General features: G+C 39.6%; 1 protein-coding gene and 1 long non-coding RNA gene across 22 annotated transcripts in view; one reads left to right on the forward strand and one right to left on the reverse strand.

Annotated features, from left to right (window-relative positions):
- The window catches only part of LOC105494330 (regulator of G protein signaling 6), a 626,815-nt gene that overhangs the window by 594,670 nt on the left and 10,958 nt on the right, over positions 1-21,187 (reverse strand). The gene's annotated exons all lie outside the window — the stretch shown is intronic.
- LOC112428962 (uncharacterized) lies at positions 10,966-17,090 on the forward strand. The gene is made up of 3 exons (XR_003021044.2): positions 10,966-11,099; positions 16,276-16,504; positions 16,957-17,090. It is a non-coding gene; the product is annotated as an uncharacterized lncRNA (long non-coding RNA).

Here is a 21,187-nt window from a genome sequence, read left to right on the forward strand (position 1 = left end):
TATTGAACACCTGCTATATGCTCCAAGTCATGCTAAGGCACCTTCCTCTACACTGCCCTCAGCAGTAAAATGTGAATTCCACCAAGTTCCCGCAGGTAAGGGTCAAATAAGCTGAGTGTGAGAGCAGAGTATAAAGCCATAAAAGTTCTATACAAATGTTATCCCTAATCTAAGAGGCTGCCTGGGTTACTTGCACAAAATTCATAGGCTTTTCATCAAAGAAACTCTTATAAATAACCATACGTGACAGAAAAGGCTATTTCAATTTAAAATAAAAACTTGGGAAACATTTTATTATAAAACAAGTTGCTACCAAAGGTCATTCCATAAAAACAAATTTGGATGGAAAATGGGAGAGAGAGAGGAATTTGTAATTTATGCTAAGAATTTAATTGCCCAAAATATCCCATTCGAATAACACTATCTGCTTTCTTCACTATTTATAAATTACAATGGTTTTTAAAATTAGATTACATAAAGAGGTAAAGAGCATCATTCTATAATATTATCTCTATACATTGTAATATCAGGATTTCTTTTTTTTTTTTTTTTTTTTTGTCTCACTCTGTCGCCCAGGCTGGAGTGCAGTGGTGCTTTCTCGGCTCACTGCAAGCTCTGCCCCCCCGGGTTCACGCCATTCTCCTGCCTCAGCCTCCCGAGTAGCTAGGACTACAGGCACCCGCCACCACACCGGGCTAATTTTTTTGTATTTTCAGTAGAGATGGGGTTTCACTGTGTTAGCCAGAATGGTCTCGATCTCCTGACCTTGTGATCTGCCTGCCTCAGCCTCCCAAAGTGTTGGGATTACAGGCCTGAGCCACCATGCCTGGCCCAATATCAGGATTTCTATGAATATAGTACTACATGGAAACACTGATTATCCTCATCAATGGCTTTTAAAATTAAATGAACACAGTTTTATTTTTAAACGACTACTTAGTTGCCTACTCCTTTGCCTTAATACAGAATATGACAGAGCACGAAAACAAAAATTGAGTTCATTTATATATACTCATGTATCTATGTAATAGAGACGTTTTAGGTTTCTGTTGCTTTATTTTAAAATGAACACTTTCACTTTAATGAGCATATTCTCTTCTACCTAGAAAACTGTATTATAATAGCAAGGTTAGAAATGACCTAGAAACAAACGTGTCAGGCCTCCCTCTCCCCTCCCACCAACAGAACCATTTCTGTGTGTTAAAACAGGCTGATGTTCCAGAGTCTAGACTTGAAACTACTAAGTGAATGCAGATAGTCTCTGTGTTAAGAATTTTAGTAAGCCTCGTATTCAGTACAAATGCTTCTATTTTTGGTTCCTCTATTAACTCGTTTTGAAACTCAGACAAGCTATTTAGCTTTCCTGTATCTAGAAAGAATCATTTCTAAAATAATAATATACTTTCTAGTCCACATGTCAACAGATGTTAGAGAGAACTGGATGTGAAACCTACATAGGTAAAGATTTTCTAATTAAATTCATTGACTATTAAAGTTGAGGCTTGTGAAATTAAAGGACTAGGTTTTCATTCATTATAGTATGATGTAAAATACTTCTTTTAAATGGAGTACAATAGAAATGGAGTGTTTAAATTTAGTGGTAGAGAAAAACAGAGTGTTCTTCATTGTACTTACATATACATATACATACACACAGTAAACAACCCAGGGGCTTCTATATTAACATTTGAAGAATGTGAACATTTTTGTGAAAACATATAACTGCATATCAAAAGAAAGCATGTTAATATTATTTTCCTATATGGACTCACAGCTAACCCAAGAGGAAAATTGAAAATGGGCTAGGACCTTACATTTCAAAATCTCCAAGAAGAGACAATACAGCTTGGTGGTTACAAGCTGCCTCTCATCAGACAGATCCATGTCTGAATCTAGGCTCCACCACTTCCTAGGTGTGTGATCTTAGGCAAGTTCCTTCTCTTCTCTGTGCTTTTAATCCCTTACCTGTCACACACCACAGCCCCAGCATAATGAAAAGCCCTCTGAACTAGGAGTCCTGGTATCGCCCCACCCCTCACTCCTTTGCAACTAACCAGCTATCAGAACGAGGACACACAGCTTCCCTGGACCTCAGTTGGGCATTGGCTATAAAATCCAGCATCCTTAGAGTTCCTTCCAGCTCTGAGCTAGGCCCTCAGAACCTCACATTTCTAACTTTCCTTCAAAGACTCTCACCAGAATGTTCCATGCCACCTGTCTCTGTCATTACTGCGTATATCCCAGCCCATTTCCTCTATTCATGACAGCGCTCAATGTCTCAAAGAATAAATCACAAAACCACTGCAGTGGAGCATCCCCTGTCTGACTCAGCATCCCTCCCCATGACAGAATTCCTATACCACACCACCCACCCTGAGGTTCTTTGGGACTCAACATTTATTCTTTGAGCAAATATACTGAGCATCTACTTTTGTAAGGTTCCATGCTAGGCCCTGGGGATATACGGATAAGTCAGACACAGATCCTCTCCTTAAAATGTTCAGAGACTGGTAGGAATAACAGATGTGTTCACAGAAAGGACACTGTTATATGTGGTTGCTCAATTATGATGGCACAGAGTAGGAGGAGGTGACAGATGAGCAGAAGCCTGGGAGAGGCAAAGTTTGCCATTCCAGCCAAGGCTATGCACACACACAGGCATAGAAATCTGAAGCCCCAGAAGTGGCTCAGCTCTGTGCTAGACAGTCAAGAGAAAAAAGCCACAAAGATAATCTGATCCCAGAAAGATTAAGTGGGAGACAGCCAAGTGTGGAGAGTGAGATAACAGGGATTTACATCTATCTGAATTTGTGGGACTCTGTTTACTTGTCTATCAGGGACTTCCTCTGCTAGAAAGCCAGTTCTTCATAGCAAGGACTTTATTGTTGGGGTTCACCCCTCTCTCCCTGGCACTTAGAGCAGAACCTGGCACACAGAAGGTACTTAAATATGTTTGAATGAATGATGGGACTGAGAAAATTCTACCAGGATGCAGTGTCCTCCTTCCAGAAGATTCATCTGGATAACAAGCCATTAAAAGTGGCCAATAAAGAAGGCTCTTGATCAACAAAGACCCATGTATAGCATCATACATAAAGATTTTCCCCAAGGTTTATTGATATGAACCAGCCTGGACTCAGCAATCCACTTCTGGAATTCACAAGCAATTTAGGTAAGAAGGAATATGTGGGGAGGGTAGAAAACATAGTGAGGGGGATGCTCTAGGCATAACAGGACAATTGAGCACCTGTGACACAAACAGATTCATGAATCCTTGAAAGTCAGGATTGTGCCTGCAGTCTACTCCAGACTTACATTGCATCTGTAACTTGCAGTTACAATAAATTCCTGCTGTTTACTTTATAATGCCAGCCCCTCTGGAATAAGCAAAGCCTAGCAGCTAACCATGTTGAGCAGAGCAGGAAGGAAGGGCCTCGACGGTATAGGAAAAGAAAGGGCTTTGAAGTCAGACTGGGAATCACATCTCAGCTCTAGCCTCACTAAGGCTACTATGTGACCTTTGACAATGGACTCTCCCACCCTAAATTTCCAGCTCCTTGCCTGGAAGATGAGACTCCTCCATCATACAGAGTTGCTTTTGAAGAGGGAAGAGAATAAGCCATGGAAATGCCCCAGCACAGAATGAATGTAGAAACTGACCAGTGACCTTGTTCTAAGTTTGGCCAAGTGAAATTCCCAGGCCACTGGCATCAGATTCAATGGAGAATCCCACCCCAACCCCCACCCTCAGATGTTCTGACTCATGCATCAGAGATGAAGCCTTCAGCGGTCCAATGACCTCCTCAGGTGATCCTGATACAGAGCTAAGAGGAGAACCGACTACAATTACCCTACAATGTCACTGAAATTACCATGGCTTGCAGCTAAAAGCTTTAAACATCATGCCTGCCACTCTTAGTGCCCAGACCTCAAAACCCTATTCAGCGAAATGTCATGTAGGAGAAGTAATCAAACCCTGACTGTAATATAGTTTGAATATTTATGCTGCCAAATAAGAATTTCTGTTGATGTTATTTCCTCTCCTCCATATTATATCAAATTCTCATTGTTTGCCTCAGCCCATTAAAACCCAAAGGATTTTTTTTCTGACATCAGCACTGTTAAGCACTTCAGGAAAAAAAAATTACAATATGTGTGCTAGCTCAGTAGTACGAGCTTGTTTATATAGCTCTAATCTGACTGAGTGGGCAGGAATCCCAAGGGGAAAGGAGGAAGAACAACAGCTCTAAATAACAAATCACTCTTTCTGTTATAGCAGAGTCTGCCAACTTGACATTTCCTATATATTCGAAGTTCAAAGGCTCAATGACAGACAGAGTGTCCGTTTCAGGTAATGCACCAAGATCTTAAAGTACGGCAATAGCACTCAACCCCTAAAGGCCAATTTTGGTGGCACTGGAAGGCACCCAGTATTTTACTAGGATATAATCGCTTGATCATTTTAGGACATCGATTCGAATTCAGTGGTTCCCAAAAACTTGCCCAAGGACCAGAACTAGGCTAGCAGTCTCAGAATCACCTGGAAGATATTCTAAATATACATACTCCTGGTTCCCATGCTCCAGAAGTTCTGATCCAGTAGGCCTAGGGTGGTCCCTGGAGATTTACAGATTAATCATTTTCCAAATGATTTGTAAGTATAGCCAGGTTTGGAAACCACTGACCTAGATTCCATAGGGCCCGCCTTCCCTTCACTTGATCCCTTCCTCCCATCCCATGCTGCCTGATGTTTGGGCAGACATGCTGATGGGGGGCTCCTTTAGCTTCCCATGTATTAAGGCAAAAACTCAATGAAATGGATGCAACAAGGTTCTGGGGTCCAAAAAACTGGCTTTCAATCCTGGCTATGTCACTTAAGTGCTGTGTGGCCATAAGCAACATATTTAGCCCCCCTGGGCCTTAGTTTCCTCGCCTATAAAATGGAACAAATGCTAATCACTCTGCAGCAGTGGTTCTCAGCCTGGCCTGCTCATTAGAATTTCTTGGACAGCTCGTCACAGCAACCTCAACAGGTGGATGTTATTATTCCCACTCTATGAATGAGAAAAGTAAGACTGAAGAACATAGGTGACCTGCCCAAAGTGACACAGTTTGTCAGCCAAGCAACTAAAATTCAAACCCAGGACTGACTCCAATGCCCACGGTTTTTCCAACATGTCCATCTTGTGAAATCACCTACATAAAGTAGATGTTTAGCGCAAAGCCTGAAACATAGTAGGTCCTCAACTAATCTGTGTTTCCTTCATTCTACTTGCTAGTTTTCAATGAAGTTGACTTCTCCACTCCAATCCTACCTTAAGACTTACAAATAAATACAATGGTCTCTAAGCTACCACAGCTGCCCTGACAGGCTAAACTAATTAAACTACCAAAGCTGTATGTGTATGTCTATGTGTGTGTGTATGTATATATATATACACACACATACACACACACACATATACACATATGCAGGAGGATTACTTAAACCTGGGAGTTCAAGACCAGCCTGGGCAACACAGCAAGACCCAATCTCTTCAAAAAATACAAAAATTAGCCAGGCATGGTGGTGCATGCCTGTAGTCTCAGCTACTTGGGAGGCTGATGTGGGAGGATCACTTGAGCTCAGGAGTTGGAGGCTACAGTGAGTTATGATCATACCACTGCACTCCAGCCAGGGCGACAGGGTGAGGACTGATCTCTGAAGTAAAAATAAAAAAAATTTTGCATTCCATCTGTTAAAGTTTCTAAAAATTAAGCTAGGAGGGAGAAGTGGAAAGATCGCCACATAACAGGGCATGCTGGCCCTGGGAGTCCTGTTACTGCAATCTCTGCTGGAAAACCAGGTCTACCCAGGCATCCTCTCTCACCAAGGCTCTGAACTCCACACTGCTCTGGAAACCCCAACCCCTCCAGCTCCCCACAGACTCATACCACCCTTTGAACACTTCTGTAAATAGTATGCCCACTATGTCCTTCCATCTTCTCTCTGAACTTTAAACTTGTGACCTTAATAGAAACTTGCCTTCTCCTCTCCTGCAGCCCTCTGTCCTCACGCCATATATCTCAAGACCAGAGAGTGGAGCAGGCAGCCTCCTGGCTCTCCACTGCTGCTTCAAATGATTTCTCTCCCTCCCTCCAACACAAATCCCTGCTCTGTGGCACTCAGGCCATCTGGCTCTGCCACTTTCTGCTCATCCTCACTGCTGTCTTCCACCTCCCTCCTGCTTATGCCTTCTCATTCCCTGAAGACTCCAGCTTCCGCCTCTCAGAGGGTTGCTTCTGCTTCCCTAACACCTTCACCACTTTCAGTCACTTTAACATCAGACTCAAAGACCTACCAGAAAAGCCAGATTCTCAGTTCCTTATTTCCTCACCTGACGCTTTTTCCTTCTGAGTCACTATCTCACATGGCCACATCCTAAACTTTGTCATCACCCCAAATCCCACTACAAGCATCCTCCACTCTGTCCACCCTTCCTCTTTTCAGCTCACTTACTCTGCATTCACTGCAAACAATCTTCAAACTTGTTTAGACATTTAATCCATTGAACACGCAGCATTTTTACTACCCATTACTACCCTTCACTTCCCCTTCACCATCCACACTGGCTCCATCATTATACTCACTCATAATCACTCCCTTGCACATACCCTCTACTCCTGCATCTCCCCTTGTGATGGTTAATACAGAGTGTCAACTTGATTGGATTGAAGGATGCAAAGTATCGATCCTGGGTGTGTCTGTGAGGGTGTTGCCAAAGGAGATTATCATTTGAGTCAGTGAGCTGGGGAAGACAGACCCACCCTTAATGTGGTGGGCACAATCTAATCAGCTGACAGCAAATATAAAGCAGTCAGAGAAACATGAAAAGGCAACACTGGCCTAGCCTCCCAGCCTACATCTTTCTCCCGTGCTGGATGCTTCCTGCCCTTGAACATCGGACTCCAAGTTCTTCAGTTTTGAGACTCGGACTGGCTCTCCTTGCTCCTCAAACTTGCAGACAGCCTATTGTGGGACCCTGTGATCATGTAAGTTAATACTTAATAAACTCCAATATATACACACACACTATTATATATTCTATTATATATAATTCTATTGTATATATTCATATAATATATAAGAATACATATATTCTATTTTATATATATACTATATATATAGTATTAGTTCTGTCCCTCTAGGGAACTCTAATACACCCCCTTTCTGTGTCATACTATCCTTGCAAAACTCCAGCACTGATGGAACCCAACTATCCATCAACCCCAAGCTCCCATCCAAACCGACAAACACTTTGGGGTGGAGAGGAAGTCACACAATCAGGCTGACTAGCTGCATTAAATTCATGACCACAAACATTAAATGAAGAGTCAACACTGCCTGCCAAACCCAAAATGTTTTCCTACCAAGCTTGTTTCTCCCTTTCTGAAACGGCTGTCATATCTTTTCCCAGTTCATATTTAACACATAGTCTTAGCTGATGAGCTCATTTCAAAATTCATGGAAGAAATGAAAGCTAGCAGAAGGCAAGTCCCTCATCTTTAGACGCCCTCATTGAAGCCACCATGTTCTCCATCTTCCTTTCTCTTCTGGGGAAAAGTTTTGCTGTCAGAGGAATTTGAACCAGAGCAACTCCATCTTGAATAGGGGCTGGGTAAAATGAGGCTGAGACCTACTGGGCTGCATCCCCAGACAGTTAAGCACTCTACGTCACAGGATGAGATAGGAGGTCAGCACAAGATACAGGTCATAAAGACATTGCTAATAAAACAGGCTGTAGTAGAGAAGCTGGCTGAAACCCACCAAAACCAAGATGGTGACGAGAGTGACCTCTGGTTGTCCTCACTGCTACACTCCCACTAGCGCCATGACAGTTTATAAATGCCATGGCAATGTCGGGAAGTTACCCTATATGGCCTAAAAAGGGGAGTCAAGAATAATCCAACCTTGTTTAGCATATGATCAAGAAACAGTCATAAAAACGGGCAACCAGAAGCCCTCAGTGCTGCTCTATCTATGGAGTAGCCATTCTTTCATTCCTCTACTTTCTTAATAAACTTGCTTTCAGTTTACTCTGTGGACTTGCCCTGAATTCTTTCTTGTGTGAGATCCAAGAACCCTCTCTTGGGGTCTGGATTGGGACCCCTTTCCTGTAACATTACCCTGTACCAAAGGGAAGTTCTTCCATCTTTGCTCTTAATTAGATGGTTAATAGAACATTACTGCTCACGTACACCCTACCACCACACCAACCGGGCTCAGGTATAACAGTGGATTACAAATAAAAGACTTCCAAGACACAGTGTCCCTGAGGAACAGTAGTTGGGGAAACCTAAAGTCAAGAGAGGAGACAAAAACAAGGACCCTTGCGGGGGATTTGAAGCCTCTAGTACCTACAGCTCAGCAAACACTAAACACAGCCCAACACCTAGCCAGATTAAGTAAAACCTCACACTAAGTGCCTACCTACCTCAGTTCCTATGACCCAATACATCATGTCTGGCTTTCAACAAAAAATTACAAGACATGATGAAAGGCAAGAAAAACACATTCTGAAGAGACAAGCAATCATCAGAATCAGACTCAGATATGTCACGGATGTTGGAATTATCTGTGTCATTAACAGACAGGAAATTTAAAATAACTACGATGAAAAATGTTAAGGATTCTAATGGAGAAAGTAAATGGTAATGAAATCAGAGAGACAGAAACACTGTTTAAAAACTCCTTTGAAAAGGAAATGCTAAAAATCAAAAACACTGTAACAATTGAAGAAGGTTTTCCATGGGCTCATCAGCTGACTCAAATGGCCAAAAAGAGTAAGAACTACCATTTGATAGGACAAGAGGGGAACTAATGTCAATAACAACTTAATTGTACATTTTAAAATAACTAAAAGAGTGTAACTGGATTGTAACACAAAGGATAAATGCTTGAGGGGATGGATACCCCATTCTCCATGATGTGATTACTATGCATTGCATACCTGTATCAAAACATCTCATGTACCCCATAAGTATACACGCCTACTATGTACCCACAAAAATTAAAAAATTAAAAAGTTTTTTAAAAGAATCCATGAGCTTGAAGGTCAATCATGAATTTCCAAACTAAAAAGAGAAAGAATTAAGGGAGAAAAAAAAACAGAGGAAAATATTCAGGAACTCTAGAACAATATCAAAAGCTGTAACATAAATGTAATCAGAATCCCAAGAAGAGAAAAAAGAAAGGAGAATAAATATTAGAAGGAATAATGACAGAGAACTTTCCAAAATTAATGACATACAATAAACCACAGATCCAGAAAAGTCAGAACACACCAATCAGGACAAACACCCAAAAAAACAAAAACTATGCCTAGGAATATCATATTCAAACTGCAGAAAACCAAAGACAAAGAGGAAATCTTAAAAGAAGCCAGATCCTTACCTATAGAAGAACAAGGATAAGAATTACAGAATCCATGCAAGCAAGAACGTGGAGTGAAATTCTTAAAATGTTGAAGAGAAGGAAAAAAAAAAAAACGCCCACTTAGAATTCTACATCTAGCGCAATTATCCTTCAAAAGTGGAGAAAAAATAAAGACTTTCACAGACAAGCAAAAACTGAGGAAATTTATCACCAGCAAACCTGCTATGCAAGAAATGCAAAAAGAAGTTCTTCAGGCAAAGGAAAATTATACAGGTCAGAAACGTGGCTCTATAAAAAGAAAGAACAAGCATTGATGAAGGAATAAAGGTAAAAACAACATACCGTATTTTTCTTATTCATAATTGGTCTAAAAGAAAGAAATAGACCCTTTGAATTATGTTCATAGGACAAAAAACATCTTTTTTAAAAGGCTAGCATATCAAAAGCTAACACAGAGCTCTGGAATAGCCCTTGACAATTAACCGGCTCAAAGGCTGGTAAACCTGGGCCCATGGGACAAATCTAAGCCTGTTGCCTGTTTTTATATGATCTGTTTGCTAAGAATGGTTTTTACATTTTTAGATGCTTGAAAAAAAGTGGAAAGAACAATATTTTATGACACATGAAAACTGTATGACATTTGAGTGTCTCCATAAATACACTTTTAGAAATAAACGCCCATTTGTTTACTGTCTATGATCACTTTTACGCCACAACAGCAGAGTTGAGTTGTTGCAACAGGGACTGTATGGGCCCCAGAATTCAAAATATTTACTATTTAGCCTTTTACATCATAATTTTTCCTATCCCTTGAACAAGCCCAAGCCTTTGGTTTTCAGAGGACGGCACTAAGGCCTGGGAGCGTCAAGTTGCATTCTAATGTCACCCCGCTGGTTAGCAATAAGAGTCAGCATTTAGAGCTTGGGTCTTCCCTCTCTTCTCACATGAGAGGACTTATATTTTGTAAGTATGGGTCCCAAGATTATAGTTTCTAATACTACTGACTATTGGGACTGCAGAAATAACATTTTATTATTCTCTTATTTCGCATGAAAGATTGTATCACTGCTAGAGAAGAAGTGGGAGTGACAGAGAAGCTTTGCCAATTTTTATACACAAGAAGTGGATGACTAAGAGATGAAGAGGATGACATGTTCCCAGGGGACCTAAGAAGAAAAGCACTCCTATTGGCTTTTTCTTTTTTAAAGAATGTCAGTTTTATTCCTTAGGATTTCATTGTTTTCTTTTTCAAAAAAGAACATGTAAAATCAGTATGTTTATATGTAAAATGAGGCATTTAAATGTAATATAAGGTGCACCTCTTCAATGACTCCGTAATGCCTCCATTGGCAGCAGCAATGGTAGCCTTTTCCACTTCTTAAGATAGCAAAATTTAACAAAAGAAAATCTTTTCATAAAGTTCACCAAGCAAAAGCAATATAGATCAAAGAAATAACAATTGAATAGGTTCTTGGGGGTTTTACAGTTTTACTCATACCATGTAGATGGCAGACAAAAATAGTACAATTTGAATTTACAGTACCAATTCCTCCAATGATGATCTAACTTGTAACAGTCCAGCCCTCAAGAACAACGAGAAAGGCAGATAAGGTATAAAGAGAAGAACTCCCAAGGCAATGAGGACACATGGGATCATGATCCAAGAGAAAAAGGAAGTATAGAGGTGAGCCCGCTATTCTGTGTAATTATGGCTTTAAGGCATTTAATCAAATTCAACACCTCTTCATGAAAATACTCTTAGCCAATTTTAAATGCAAGGGGACTCGCTTGATCTGATAAATGGTATTTGCAAAACACTTACAGAAATATTTAATAATATTTAATAGTAAAACTTTCCCACTGAGATTGGAAATTAGACAAGAATGCTCACTATCACCACTTCTATTCGCCATTATATTTGAGGTCTTAGCCAATACAACCGGCAAGAAAAACAAATACAAGTCGCAATAATTAGAAAGGAAAAAGTAAAAACTCTTTTACAGGTAATTTAACTGTGTACATGGAAATTCATAATAATTTATGAATGCAATTACTTTTGCACCAACCTAATACACAGAACTATTAGGATTAATCAGTGACTTTAGCAAAGTCAATGAATACAGGTCAATATATAAAACTCAATTGTATTTTTTGTATATCAGCAACAATCAGGAAATGATATATTTTTAAAGGTATCATTTATAATAGCGTCAAATACTAGGAATATATATTTAAAAGATGTGCAATAATTTTACAATATAGAGGGATAGAAAATTGCTGACAGAAGTGAGAGACAGATCTAAATAAATGGAGGGATATTCCACATTAATGGATTAAAATAGTCAACACTGTAAAAACATTAATTTATTCCCAATTTAGGCTAGAGATTTAATGCAATCCCAATCAAAATTCCATCAAAAGATGATTTTAAAATTTATACAGTAATCAAATGGTTAGAAATCATGAAGCTATTCTTTTTAATTATATTTTATGTTAAGTTCTGGGGTACATGTGCAGGATGTGCAGGTTTGTTAAACAGGTAAACGTGTGCCATGCTGGTTTGCTGCACCTACCAACCCATTGCCTAAGTATTAAGCCCAGCATGCATTAGCTATTTTTTCTGATGCTCTCCCTCTCCCCATCGCCCCCATCCCCAACAGTCCTCAGGTGTCGTTCCCCTCCCCCTCCCTGTGTCCACAGGTTCTCAATGTTCAGTTCCCACTTATGAGTGAGAACATGCAGTGTTTGGTTTTCTGCTCCTGCATTAGTTTGCTGGGGACAATGGATTTCAGTTCCATCCATGTCCCTGCAAAGGACATGATCTCATTCCTTTTTATGGCCGCATAGTATTCTATGGTGTATATTACCATATTTTCTTTATCCAGTCTATTATCGATGAGTATTTGGGTTGATTCCATGTATTTGCTATCATGAAAAGTGCTGCAGTGAACATATACATGCATGTATCTTTATCATAGAATGATTTATATTCCTTTAGGTTGATACCCTGTAATAGGATTGCTGAATCGAATGATATTCGCCTCTAGGTCTTAAGGAATCACCACACTGTCTTCCACAATGGTTGACCCAATTTATACTCCCACCAACAATGTAAAAGCATTTCTATCTCTCCGCAGCCTCACCAGCATGTTGTTTCTTGAATTTTTAATAATCACCATTCTGACTGGTGTGAGATGGTATCTAACTGTGGTTTTGATTTGCATTTCTCTAATGATCAGTGATGTTAAGCTTTTTTTCATGGTTTTTGGCCACATAAATGTCTTCTTTTGAGAAGTGTCTGTTCTTGTCTTTTGCCCACTCTTTTTAATTGGGTTGTTTTTTGCTCGTAAATTTGTTTAAGATCCTTGTAGACTCTGGATATTAGACCTTTGTCAGATGGATAGGTTGCAAAAATTATCTCCCATTCTGTAGGCTGCCTGTTCGCTCTGATGATAGTTTGTTTTGCTGTGCAGAAGCTCTTTGTTTTAATTAGATCCCATCTGTAAATTTTTGCTTTTGTTGCAATTGCTTTTGATGTTTTCATCATGAAATCTTTGCCTATGCCTATGTCCTGAATGGTATTGCATAGATTTTCTTCTAGGGTTTTTATAGTTTTTGGTTTCACTTTATGTCTTTAATCCATCTTGAGTTAATCTTTGGATAAGGTGTAAGGAAGAGGTCCAGTTTCAATTTGCTGCATATAGCTAGCCATTTCTCCCAGCACTATTTATTAAAACTGGAATCCTTTCCCCATTGCTTATTTTTGTCATGTTTGTGGAAGATCAGATGGTTGTAGATGTGCAGTCTTATTTCTGAGATCTCTATTCTGTTCCATTGGTCTATGTGTCTGTTTTTGTACCAATACCATGCTGTTTTGGTGATGCTCGCTTTGTAGTATAGTTTGAAGTTGGGTAGTGTGATGCCTCCAGCTTTGTTCTTTAGAAGTCATTCTTAAATAAGAACAAACTAGAGGGTGCACACTACTGAATATCAAGACCTCTTATAAAGCTCATGTAATTAAGACAGTGTGTTATCAATATTATATTAGAAAAATAGAAAAATGGAATGGACTAGAAAACACAGAGACAGACCACAAATGTGACTGATAACAAAGGTGACATTTCAGAGCAGTAGAAATGAAGAGATTTTTCAATAAGTGGTGCTGGGTTTACTGGATGTCCGTAAGTAAAACAAAATAAATATGGATGCCTTTCTCACACCATAAACAACAATCAGCCACAGGTAGACTTTTACAACCTAAAGATAAAGGCTAAAATGCAAAAAAAAAAAAAAAAAAAAAAAATAGAGCTTCTATAAACTAAAATAGAGTAGCTTCATAACCTTAGGGTAAGCAACAATTTATTAAGTAGGCACAGGAAACAATAACCATAAAGGAAGAGACTGATAAATTGGATTATATTCAAAGTAAGATCTCCAATTCATCAAAAGAGAGTAAAAGGCAAACCACTAGAGCTGGGAAAAGATAGTTTAAATACATATGACAGGTAAAAGTATTTGTATTAAAAATTTGTTTTTAAAAGAAGACTTCTATAACTCAATAAGAAAAAGATTAAAAATCTAATTTAAAAATAGGCAATAAGCTTGAACAGGCACTGCAAAAGACAAACAAAAGTGGCAAAAAAATTAAAAAGGCACATCATCAGTCACCAGAAAAATGCAAACTGAAGCCATAAGACACCACTACGCACCCCCCAGAATGGCTAAAATTCAAACATTTAACAATCTCAAGTCTTGCCAATGATATAAAGAAACTGAAACACTCATGAAGTGATGATAGGAATATAAGTTGGTAAAGCCACTTAAGAAAACCCTTTGTAGGGATCGAATAAAGCTGAACATATGCACACCCCATTACCCAGCAATCCAGGCTCAGGTGTGTATACCAAACAGAAATACATTCATATGTGTGCCACAAAACACATACAAAAATATTCATAGCAGCGCTATTCATAATATGTCTAACCTAGAAATATCCCAAACGTCCCTCAACAGAAGATGAATAGTTTGTGGAATATCACAAAATAGAATACTACACAGCAATAAAAATAGTTTACTGCTACACACTGCAACATAGATGAATTTCACAAACAATGTTGTGCATAAGGATCTAGAAAGAAAGAGTACAGGCATATATGTATGATTACATACTTATTTCATTTGTTTCAAAAAAGAGAAAGCTACAGTGTTAGAAATCAGGTTAGTGGTAGCTACTTGGGAGGCTGAAGTGGGAGGATTGTTTAAGCCTAGGAGTTCATGGCCATCCTGGGCAACATAGCGAGACCTCATCTCTTTAAAAAAGAGAAGGAGAGAGAGAGAAAGGAAATCAGCTGGTTACCAATGGGAAAAAAGAAATATGTACTTACTGGGAGGACCCATGAGGTAGTTTCTGGAAGAATGGTAATATTCTCCTTCTCGATCTCAGAGAGATAACATAGATGTGTTTACTGTTTGAAAATTTATTGAACAATGATTTGAATACTTTACATATAACATAAATACTTTTCATATAACATAAATATGTTATACTTCAGTAGAATTTTATGTTTGAAAAAGAATAGTGCAAATAAATGCAGATCTGGAGGAAGGATGCAGCATATTGGGTTCTCAAGGTGGCATTGCAGCCCTCTCACATACAGTGATGCAAAAAGTGACATCATGGCAGGGTTATAACTGCAGGGATGATGAAGGAGCCAGAGGTTGTGTCTGTTACCACTGTGGACTGTCCTGGCCAGAATATGCCTCACTATCGGACACACAGATCCAACCAACGGAGACATGTGACTAATCAGGACCGAAGTCCCTCCCTGAGACTGAGATAAGGACGCTGGAAGAAAGAAGATTCCTCCCCTGTGAGGTGACTGTTGAAAAGATGTGAGGATAGAAATATTAGTGACCATCTTCTTTTTCTCTTGTGTCATAGAAGGAGGAAGTCAAGAAGACAAGGTAAGAGTGCTGACAATGTCATTTAAGTCCCTGGATCCAGCTAGGCCTGAATTCTCTGATTATGCAGCCAGATAAATTTATTTTTGCTTGAGATACTTGGATTTTGCTTCAGTTCAGTTGGCGTATTTGTATTTTTTTGTTTAGTCTGCATCAGAGAGAAGACTGACTCCCCATCACTATCATCACTATTATATGGCATTCAAGTTCCTTCTCACACTGGCCCCAACTTGTACTTCTAGTTTTATCCGTCGCTGTTCATCTTTATATACCCAATAACATGGTAATCTTAACTACAGAAAACTCCTCCAACCAAGAATTTCTAACAAGCAAAGTTCAACTTATACCTATTTCCAAATACATTTTTGATAATCAATTGGTCATCTTGTTAAGAATAATTAGAAAATATAAGAATCTCGCGCCAGTCTAGGCAACGTGACGAAACCCTGCCTCTACAATAAATACAAAATTAGCTCAGAGTGGTGGCACACGCCTGTAGTCCCAGCTACTCGGGAGGCTGAGGTGGGAGGATCACTTGAGCCTGGGAGGTCAAGGCTGCAGCGAGCCAAGACTGCACACTGCAATCCAGCCTGGGCAACGGAGTGAGACCCTGTCTCGAAAACAACAAAAAAAGACTTCTGGGATTAGAAACAGATATTTTTTAAGTGGGGGAGGGGGTCTTAAGGCAGATGGCAGGCAGGGGAAGTGGCTTTTGCAGAGAAGTTTTGAAAGCTAAAGGAAGCCAAAAAATGAAAACCTGGAATTGGCAGCATATGCTTTGGCATGACACTAAATACCCTGTGCACGGGGGTGAGGTATCTGAGGACTTCCTAGTCAGTCATGTCAACTAAGTTAAATAAAGTTTATCCCAAGATGTATCTATCTACTTTACCCTTTAGCCACAGGGAGACCCAGGAGTCAGCAGTCAGCCTCTCTGACTGAAAGGCACTAAACGCTTGTATACAGAGCCTGGCATGGAGGAGTGTCCTTGTGCATGAGAATTGTGCACTGACTGTAATAAAGCAAAACCACCTGTAAGCAATTTCACTGTAAGCGGGGGTGACAGCCGGCAAAACAGCAAGAAGTAACTGGAAATTCACTGTGACACACTGCTCTTACCAACATAAGGTGAGTAAAATGTCACTCATAATCTACTTTTGTTTTCTCATTTTACTTTCAGTAAACATGACAAATACTTACTGAACAGTTTTGCTTAAACCTAGATTTCCCCTATCCTTGTTTTCATTAAAGTTTTAAGTTCATCAACATGGACTCCTCCTGACAGACAGGTTTTTAAGGACCTCACTCTCTGTATGGGGAGTATTAAGTATTCTTTGCACATTCTTTGCATTTGATCACCTGAATACTTTTGTTTACATTGAAATGCCCAAGCACATTCTTGCCATCTCTGTCCCCTGGCCCCATTTCTGCAGGCCCCAGACCCCTCATTCCCCCAAGGTTCAATTCATCTACTTAGCCTCTTCAGTGAAATCTCTCAGTGGGAAGTCATCTCTCCCTAACTTTCCATATATAGGCCTTGCTTACCACATTCCATCTCTCCATTTGTTTTCCTTCTTCAGAATTTTAAGTTTCTTGAACACAGGAGCCATATCCGATTAATCATTATCTGGAAACGGGTCCTTGGTAGGAAGACAGATGCACTGTCTGACACGGACCAGCAGGACAAGGAGCGGGGAGGAGCAGCAGAGACCCCACACCAGCTGTGACCTGAGGTATGGAACATCCCGCCCCCGCGACCCCATTAATAGTAGACTAAACCAGAGATTGTTTCCAGGTACACACTCTCTTTCAGTAACCATCTCAAAGCAATCACAATTTCTCAGCCCTATTCTGCAAATGGGAAGAATGCAGATCAGGAGAGTTCTACTACTTTGCCTCCTGTCACATACCCCTGGCTATCGGCAGAAACCAACAGCCAAGCCCTAAACCACCTGCTGTCCTGAAAACGAAAGTGCCTTCCCTTTAAAAAAAAAAAAAAAAAAAAAAAAGTCTACAATGTAATCAATAAATTTATTCTTCGTGAATGCGTCCTTTCTATTTTGACCAGCTGCTGAATCAGTCTTTGTATTAAGATGTATGGTCAGCAAAATAATATAATGGCATCTTCCTGCTTGGTTTGGAATCTAAACACTGTAGTACTTCCACAGAAGTTTAAGGAGAAAATATATGGGACATGTTATTTAGAGTTATCTTTTTTTCTAGAGAGGTCACACCACAAAATGCAGCCAGCTCGAAAGGTGTTTCTCTTGGATTAGGCAGTGTAGATATACATAATATTTTTCTAACTGAAATTAGTTAATAATTTTTAAATGAATTAAAACTTGGCGACAACAGGGCTTTCTGAGCAGCACATACTTCTCACTTAAACACAGTCTCCACTGTCCCTAATGCAACCCCAACCCTGAGGCCCCCAGGGTCAGGTGCCATTCACCATCACACATGGATGGCTGTTTTGCTTTTAGAGAAAAGGAAATGTTATTTGGCATCCGGGTCTCTCTTGACAACGAGTCAGAGGACCCCATATTTCAAGAAAAATAGATATAAATGTATTTCTTTCTGGGAGTAAAAACTTTCTATTTGTGTAATGTACAAACAAAACATGCTTTTGATTTCCAAAGATTACAACTTGTTACTATTGCGGAAGAAACCTCACTTGTTTCCCTCATTTTCTTTACCTAACTGGTCTTTTGAGTGTTTGAGTTTGCAACTCATTTTCAAAATGCATTTTCTTCCTTCCTTCATTTCACAAATAGTTCTTAAACAATTAGTATGAATCAGAATCTGTGATAGATGCTGAATCTACAACAGGAAATAAGAGAGTCCCTGCTTGTATGGAATGTATAGTCTAGCAGAGGGAGATAGAATATATAAATACATATAATGCAATGTCATGCTGATAAAGCTGTGATCAAAAATAGGGCAACTAAGACAATGAAGAGCAATGAGAAGGGGCAGGGTTTATTATTTTAGCTAGGGTGGTCTGAGATGTCTTTAACTATGAAGAGTTCATATTAGCCCTTACTCTGAAATCAAACAATTGTTTTAATAGCCAGTTACAGTCATGCACCACGAGTCAGTGATGGACCACATATATGAAGGGGGTCCCATGAGATTATAACACCATATTGTTACTGTATCTTTCCCATGTTTAGATATAATTAAGTACAAAATACCACTGTGCTACAATTGCCTACAGTATTCAGTACAGTAACATGCTGCACAGGTTTTAGCCTAGGAGCACTACAACATACGGCCTAGGTGTATAGTAGGCTATACCATCCAGGTTGTGTAAGTACATTCTAGGGTGTTCACACAACAACAAAATCACCTAATGATACATCTCTCCGAATGTATCCTGGTCATTAAGTGAAACATGACTGTATTATCAAGACCTTTCATTTGAAAACTTTGCCATTATCCCTTTTTGCACCTATAAAATTTATTTCTGTTTCCCAAAGCCTGTCTCTTCTAGATCTGATAAAATGCTGTCTCTGAACTAAACTATAATGTACTTACTGTCTTCATCATCTGTTTGCTACCAAATCTGACTTACAAAATCCCCTGCATTTTTTCCTAAACTATCTTTTAACATCTGTTATTGCCAATTTTCTATTTATTCCTATCATCTCCCCAATACAAGTGAAATGATCTCAAGGTAAGGGTCTGTGTTTATTCCCCAGCTTGTGCTATATAAAAGAGCACAAGGACTATGGGGTCAGAAAAGATCTGAGTTTAAATCTTGGTTCCTCAATGACTTAGGGCAAGTAACTGAACCTCGTTTCCACTCGGTTCCCCATCTATAAAACAAGCATAATACCACCTAACACCTCTTAAAGGACTTTGATTTGCAAAAAGCTTAACAATGCTGATGGTTATTTTGTAAGATCAGCCCACAACCATACGACAGACCCATAATTTTGTAGGCTGAGCAAGTTTTCGTTTAGGCAACCATTTTTTATCAAGCATTTACTATGTGTATTGGTCTTGTGCTGGAGGTGGAGATAAAATTATAAACATAAATTATAAAACCAAAAAAAAGCCAAACAGACCAAAGCCCAATGGAATGGACAAACATTAATGTAGAACTAGAAACTAGGATGACAGTCTCACTATATCATGAATATGAAGTAGATCTTGCCAGGTAAAATCAAGCAAGCAATAAGAATGAGGGCTATAACCATGTGTAGCTTGCATCCACACTCATACCAATCCATATACCCACATTAGTCCATGAATTCCTACCAATACTAGCCCATCCTTCCTCCCCTACCCACAGCTGTCACTCTGCAACTCAATAACTCAGCAAACATTTACCAAACTCCTACTATGTGCCAAGCACTGTGAGAAACCCCAAGGATGCAGAGAAAAAAATAAAACATGGGCTTGCTCGATGTATCTGTCATAAGCCCTATCAATGCAGCAGCAGTCTCCTTTTTCACTTCTCTTCCTGCTGGTGATTAATGGCCTTTCCCCTCCAGGAAACAGAGGCATCTTTGGCTACCACAGATATCTTGCCCATGCTGCCTTCTCCCACTCAGATGTCTGGGCCACTTGCTTTCTACAAGCCTCCTCAAATCTCAATGTGAGAACTATGGAGCAGAATTCTCAGAGACTTGGGAGCCCCTCAAATGCTGGACTAACACAGCAAGTCCTCAGGAACAGAAAATAAAAAGGAACCATTATCCTGAAATACTGATTTCTCAACAGACTCACTCTAAAAATTATTAGAAAACAGGAACTGTGTTGTGACAGTCCCATCTTCTTAAGTGTCTGTGCTTTCTATGCCCCGTACTTCATACAGGGTCCTGCATTCTCCTCGTGGTCACACATACTCAAAGGGTATTTTTTAAATTATTCTTTCACAGATGAGAAAACTAACGTTCAGAAACACAATTAACAGGATTTTTAAATGCCTGTTGTGCTCCTTTAAGAGCAAATAATAGCAGTTCTCTGTCCGGGCTCCAGGCTAGCCAGGTCTTCATGAGAGCAACACAGGTGCCTGGGGTATTTCCAAGAGAGTGCCACAACCAGTTCCCATCCATGCAGGGGACCTCACCTCAGCTGGCTTTGTAGAATGCATGCTTCCATGTGTGCAAGAAAATAGGCTCTTGGGTCAAGCAGATACTAGTGAATGAGTGAACTCTACCATGGACAGATCTAAAGGTGGCTTTCTCTTTGATAATCTAATCAAATTACTGTCAAATGCCAAGACAGCTAGCCTTTAAGACAATTCATTTGCATAGCCTGAGCTATTAATGAACAAGGATCTATTTTGTTCATATCCAAATATTTATACTTTTTTTGAAGTTACCACACATAAAAACGGTGGTTCTTTGTACCACCCTATGTTACTAACACCTAAGTAGAAGGAAAAGACAAATTTTCTATAAAAAAAGGTAACCACATAAGGATAATCAAAAGTTCTAACTGGGGTATTTCAGCCAGTTAGAATCTCCTAGCTATCAAATATACACATTCAATGTCACCAGAGGGAAGTGGTGAAGAACACCGCCCTTTGGAATCAGGAGGCCTGCATCTTACTTCTGATGCTACTTCACTTTGTGGATTTATGCAGGTTAATTTATTTCTCTAAAGTTTTAAATTTCTTCATTCATGAAATTGAGACCTATCTTACAGAGTGGTGGTAGGGCTCTAATGGGCATTGCTCTGCCTTTTTTCTTAGTGGGAGGGATGGGGGATGAGGAGAGGAGTGGGGAGATTGCTTGCTTTATCTGTTGCCTTGGTAATTGGGGTAATTAACAGTGAACCTCCCATTTTTTGAAATATGTG

The sequence above is a fragment of the Macaca nemestrina genome, chromosome 7 (genome assembly GCF_043159975.1).
Source record: "Macaca nemestrina isolate mMacNem1 chromosome 7, mMacNem.hap1, whole genome shotgun sequence".
Lineage (NCBI taxonomy): Eukaryota > Metazoa > Chordata > Mammalia > Primates > Cercopithecidae > Macaca > Macaca nemestrina.